Source organism: Protopterus annectens, chromosome 1.part0 (genome assembly GCF_019279795.1).
Source record: "Protopterus annectens isolate FY-2018-M chromosome 1.part0, PAN1.0, whole genome shotgun sequence".
Taxonomy (NCBI): Eukaryota; Metazoa; Chordata; order Ceratodontiformes; family Protopteridae; genus Protopterus; species Protopterus annectens.
In genome coordinates, this window is record NC_056725.1 from 1,182,035,429 (window position 1) to 1,182,042,249 (window position 6,821).

Consider the following 6,821-nt stretch of genomic DNA (forward strand, 5'->3'; position numbering starts at 1 on the left):
TCATGGGGTGGCAATTAATAGCCTAGCATAATGAATAAGAAACTGCAATGTAATGTTAGCTTTCAGGATGACTTTTGAAACTGTATTATTACACAGAGTTAAGAACACATATAGTTTCTTATTGAGGCAGGCACTTTACTAGTAGTACATTTTATTTTTAAAAAAGAAAATTGTATTTTAGTTTGCTGCGGTAGCGTTGTCGCCTCATAGCAAGATGTTGTCCTGTTTGATTCTCAGCTAGAGCGTCTTCTGTGTGGAGGCATACGTGAATGGGGCATGCCTTCGTTGAAGGTTGTGCGTCAGGGCTGGTAACCCAGTATGTAAAAATTCACTACTAATCATTAGCGGACCAAAGTTCCGCTGTGGCGACCCCTAACTGGGAAAAGCCGAAAGACACAAACAAACAAACAAGTTTACAGTTTTATACCACTTTGGATGACATAAGTATAAACAAGTTCAGATGTTAATACAAATAAAACAGTTTTGTTCTGGTTATATTTTGTGTCATATAATGTTAATGTAGAAGCAATTAATTTTATTTTTGTAAAAGAAAATTGTACTTTAGTTTTGCAAAAGTTCAAAGTTTAATACAAGTTCAAATATTAATTTAAATAATACACTTTTGTCTTTGCTTATTTTGTATGTAATATTTTGTCTGTTCTTCAATTTGCATTTAAAAGTTGGTATTCCACAATTCCACTGGAGTGGGCGGGGTTATATAATTATGTATGCAAATTGTATGTTAATCAGCATACCCATTTGTACTTATTTTTCATGTGCCTTTGTAGATTTTTTATGATTTCAGGTTGAGAAGTATGTTAAGAACCAGTCTAGGGACTGGGATGAGATGCCTATGCCTGTCAGTTTAGTGAGAAGGAGAGAGTGGGAGATGGTATCAAAGGCATTGGAGAGGTCTAAAAAGTGAGAGGAGACAAGTTTTCCATCATCTTGGGCTTGATTGACTATGTCTGAGAAGGATATGAGAGCTGTAGTAATGCTATGGCCAGATTGGAATCCAAATTGAGTAAGAGAAAGGATTTGGTTGTGAATTACATGGGGAAGTAATTAGGTGTGGATGCATTTTTCCAAGATCTTGGAGATGAGTGAGAGGATAGCAATGTGTCAGAAGTTGGAGATGTCTGTGTTATTGCCTCCTTTATGCAGAGGCAAGATGTATGCCTTTTTCCAAATACAGGGTATATAGGATTCCAGAATAGATATATTAATAAGAATGCTGATTGGGACAGCTATAGAATTTGCAGCAATTTGAAGGAACTCAGCAGGTAGGATGTCTGTGGTGTTTAGAGCAGCTTTTTTTATTATGTTGATAGGACTAGGTGAGAGAGAAAATTTGGTAGGAGAGGTGTAGGGGTAACTTGAGGGGATGGGCTGGAGGTAAAGGTGGTATGTAGTTTGGCAATAGTACTGATGAAATAGGGGTTAAAGAGTGTGGCTATTTCTGTAGGTGTTTTGTCAGGGTTTGGGCAAGGATTATCTAACCCAGGATGTAGTAAGGAATTGATGGGGCTCCAAAAGTTTTTTTGGGTTATGTTTATGAAGTTTTTGTAGGGTAAAGTAGTGATCTTTTTTTCTTTTTTGACTTAATGCTTTACTTAGTTATGGAGTTATTTGTATTTTGTCAGGTCATAGATGTATTTTTCTTTGCCAGTGTTTCCATGCCTTATCCCTTGCGATCATTAGCTGTTTAGTGGGTTTTGTGAGGCAGGTGAATTGATTAGTTTTCACCCTCTTTAGAATGAGTGGAGCTTGGTTGTCTAGGACCTTGAGAAATGTTGAGCTAAAGAACTCAACGGCTTCGTCTAAGGGGAGGAATTTTAATGCATTCCAATTGATATGTTTTAGGGTGTTATTAAATGTAGTGAAACAGAAATGAGATAGGTCTCATTTGTTTGTAGTGATGTCTGCTGAGTAATGTGGTTGTTTTTCAAACTATGAAGGCAGGTAAGTCGTCACCAATGGAATTAAGGAGAGCTCCTATGGATACAGTCTTGGGTCAGACACCAAGATCCAATCCAGGATAGAACCACTGTTGTTGGTTTTGTTTGGTCTAGTTATATCGTTAATAATTTGGGTGAAGAAAAATAGGTTTATACTGGAAGTGGGATTCTGGTGGGAGATGTCTAGTCAATTGATATTGATGTCTCCTATGATTATAGTTTCATTTTCTATGTTGCTGGAAACCCATGACAGTATTCCCTTTAGTATTGGAATATTATTGCTAGGAGGCATGTATAATACAATAATACAGATGTTTTTGCAATTGTTTATCCTAAGGAAGGAGACTAATATTTCAGTTGAGTAGAATTGTGGGATGGGTCTGGTGTATAATAAAATAGAGAAGGTGTTAGGATATATCAAGCAGACTCCTCCACCTTTTTTTGGAGGATGGTCCAACCTAGAAAGGCAAAGTCTGGAGGAAGGAATTCTGTATCTTTAATATAGGGCTTCAGCCATGTCTCAGTGGCAGCTATGATGCTGGGTTTGTTGTGAGTTATCAAGGAGTGGAATTCTTGTATTTTGTTCCTGATACTTTGGGGGTTTATGGTTGTAATGTTTAATGATTTATAGGAGTTGGCGGGGTATCAGGGGGTGTGCTTGGGCCTGGGTTGGGGTGTATGTCACATAACAAATGCATTCTTATCAAGTTAACAGAGAATTGGTTGAGCTTGAAAACACTATTACTGGGTCACTTTATTTTTAATGTGTTCAAGTGAATCTGCAGCTTTTTTATATCAGCTGGCAGAAAGATGAAAACCACTATAGAATGAAAAAAGGAGTTGCAATGGGAACAGCTACTTCATCCTCTTTTGCTAACATAATCCTGGGTTGATGGGATCAGCAAATTTAAAGTATTGTTCTGTTATTTCAAAAAGTAACCTACTATAAGAAGATTTGTTGATGACGGCTTTTTTTATATGGAAAGGAAGTGAAATTTAATGTAATGCTTTTTTTTCATTACTGGATGAAAGTACAAATATTATAACATTTAGTTTAGGCTGAAAAGGATTAAAACTGAATTTGTTGGATGACTGTTATGAACTTAATAAGAATACCAAGAAAACAAAAGGTAACACTTACAGAAAAAATATTTTTACTGACTGTGATGATGTGAGGTATTGTCAGCTATGCCAGGAGAAGTAGAGCAGTGGATGTGTAACATATGCCAGTATAGCTAGCTGCAGTTTTGTAAAGAATTATATGTCATTTGTATGTCATAGGTTCATAGGTTCATAGGCTAGTACTAGGCTAATTGCTCTTGTGAGCCATTTTAAGCCTAGCGAGTTACCCCCTGTGAGATTCAAACCCTGTACCTTATATTTGTAAGGCAAACACCTTAACCATTAGGCCACCCTCCTAACCTGACTTGGTACAGGTGCTTGTGTTGAAAATGTATTTTTAAAGTTGCTTGTGTTAAAAAAAACATACCAACAGTGGGTCCTGCTAGACAGAAAAAGAAGTATACATGTGTGTCAGACTGTATGGTAATTATTGAAATAAGTATATTATAACAAAGGATACTGGAGGAGAAGAGGTTAATCTCAGTTCAGCTAACTTTGAAAAATAGTTTGAAATTAAATTACTTAATTTAGGCCATAAATCTTGTATCTCACAGGTCTCATTGCAGCCAGAGACAAAAAGTCTGTACTAGGAAGCCTTCTGTATTGTCTTTAGCAGTGAATGAAAGTTTAAAATTGCTTTATGACTTCCAGAAGCTGCAACAGACCTTAGCAAAGCTCTGTGTGTGTACTGCTGACACATATGTGACACATATGTGCTAGATTCTGGTTCAGTTGCTAGTAAAGGGGGTGGTGTGGGAACCAGAAGTCAGATGACCAGATGTGTGTGATGTCATTCTGCAATTCAGGACTAAAATAATGTTTTAATACTAGATGAGAAAGACATCTCAGAGCACTCTGTTTTTGAAACCTGACAAAGAGGGAAGGCCACTCAGCTATTTCATATTGGCTTGCTTTAGTAAGTGAACTAGGGAATAATAATTCTTTAGACCAGTCAGGAAAATATAGTGAGATTAGTTAAGTACTGTTTTTCTATATCTGTGTGAATCTATTCATCTGTGTTATTTTATTATTTCCTGAGCCGAAACTCTGGTGCTTATTGTAAATACATATTTCGTATTTTCATGTTCCTTTTATTATTTATTATTAAATATATTTAAACTTTTCATTGTGGTCTTTTACAGAATATTTTTAACCTTTAAAAGTACTTATATTTACTTGGTGACACTGTGGCCTCTCCTGAAAACCTTGCTGTTTGGTCAACATTACCATTTATATTAATATTAATTTTACTGAGTATAACTGGGTACCTTTATAAGAGCCTTAGAGGAGCTGGCTTTGGAGTGTCCTGTGGTAGTAACTACTTTATAGTCTGGGCAGATGGGCATAACTAGAAAATCTGTGACAGCCTTTCCCAGGTGTGTGTTGGGGGGATCAACTTCAATGAGCACTGGTTTCACAGAGAGGGTGCTGGAGGACTTGGCTGGGACACTCAGCTAAAGACTCAACTCTCAGAGTTCTCAGAGGTGATCACTGTCTAACTTACAGAGCCATGTTCAACCCAGAATTGTTGAACATGCTCCATCTTAGCAAAACTAAATCTACTCGAGCTACACGCTAGGGATATAAACCTCAACACAACAATGAATAGAACATGCTGGAGGGATAGATTCCCTTCGCAGAGACTTCCCTTACTATGGAACAGGGTCCCGATCTACATAAGACAGAGCCCCTCACTATCACTCTTCAAGAAGAACCTTGATGAGTGGATGGGTAACAGAAATTTCACACCGGGGATCACACCAACAGCACTACTAGATAGGGGCCAAGGGTACTAGCTGCTAGTACAAGGGTCTAGGAAACTACTAAAGGGGTGGTGAATACTGCACAATGTGGCTGGGCTAATATATGCCTTTGGGCAGATAGCCCAGTACCAACCTATGAACCTATGAACCTATAGCTGTGCCAGTGGGATGTCTTACTGGGGTCCTGGAGAAAGAGAAAGGGAAATGCAGAGCCTGGACTGAGTGTGTTTCCTGTGTGCTCTTAAGGGGAAATTGTTCTTGGTGCAGAGAGCTGCATCTGGAAATACTGTGTGTATCTATTTTTGCCCAGGTGAATGTCCCTCAATGGTATCAGTAGTGAGGATTCAGGCTCCTTGATTACTGGCCCAGAGGAAGGATGGCACACTGATGCATATTTATACCATGAAAGCAATCATCCATTGTTTATTAAAAAAATTATTCCATGTTCCATGTGGTCAGATGATCAGAGAATATAGATTTATAATTAAAATGGAAATTATTTTAAGCAAGGTTTAATATATTATTTTACTCTTTCAAAAACTGTTGATTTTTAAGACAATTTGGTAAAGAAATGAGTAAAAGGGAACAAAATCTTCCACAAACTTTATATAAAGGAATGGATTCAACTGGTAAAAGATATTGATGAATCTCCTTAAATCAACCCAATTTTGTTTAGGAAGGCCATTGGATAGTTCTAGTATTAGGAGCTGTATTACTAATAGTTGGAAAGTCCTGATGGAAAACTCAGATTTGGTTAAAACTTTGGGCAAGGAATCTTCATTTTTTTAAAAAAAGACATGTAACCTGAAATATTTATTGCAAATGGACATTACAAATCCATCAGTCCCTTTACGTGATAATAGTGTTGGAACAAACAAATGTAATTCATAGATAGCCTGTAATTTTGTTTATGAATGGCGATTTAAGGCACATTTTTTTCTGTATCAAGTTAATATACATACAATTCTATTGGAGTGCTCTATATTGCTACCTGCTCATCTTGCATATGTTTTTATAGGAAAGACTACAAGAAGATGTCCAAATAGAGTGGAGAACCACACACACACACACACACACACACACACACACACGTGTGTGTGTGTGTGTGTGTGTGTGTGTGTGTGTGTTAGATCAGGTTTTTTTTATGGATTGTATTAGGGGTAATTATAAAAATAAACTCAAATAATGTGAAATTTCTGGCAACTAAGATTACAGGCTGTTAAGCTTCCAGGAATAAATACAATCAATGTTAATTTTTTCATCTGAAAGATTATCCAGAAAATAAGGCAATAGTTATACTTTAGTTAAAATGTCTTTAAAAGTTCATTTTTACCATGTGATAAGGTCATACAGTGTCTGTTTGCATGTACAAATTGAGGAGATGGGAAGATTGCTAGTTTTTCTGAAGAAGTCTGTGCATACTATTGGATAAAGCACTCGATAAAATTGTTAAAAAGTTTACAGGTCATATTTCATCAAGATATTAAGGCAGGTTTTTGTTATTCTCTGAAAGAGAGCTATTTTATGTTCCTAAATATTACCCTTGTCAGTTTATTTTATATTACTAAATATCTATTTTGTTCATTTATGCTTACATACATAAATACATACACACATGCATACATTTCAAGCACAAGCAATAATGCCCTTGTAGCCTGTTAATATTCCAAAACAGTTGTTCTCATAATAAGTATCCAGGTTGTTCTTAAACATATCTAAATTAGTGCTTGCTTTAATATAATTTGGTAGTCTCTTCCGTGCATCAGTTGCTGTCTTAGAGAACCAATTAGTACACTTCTCATTCCTATAAAATCTTCTACATAGGTTGTCTTATGATTTTCTACTACTTTTTGATTACCCCAAACATTCCCAGAGATAGCTGTCTCTAAATGCCTTATATACCTGAATAAGATCTCCTCTTAGATATCTATATGAGACACTGTACAAGTTCAGATATTTTAGTCTTTCATAATAACTT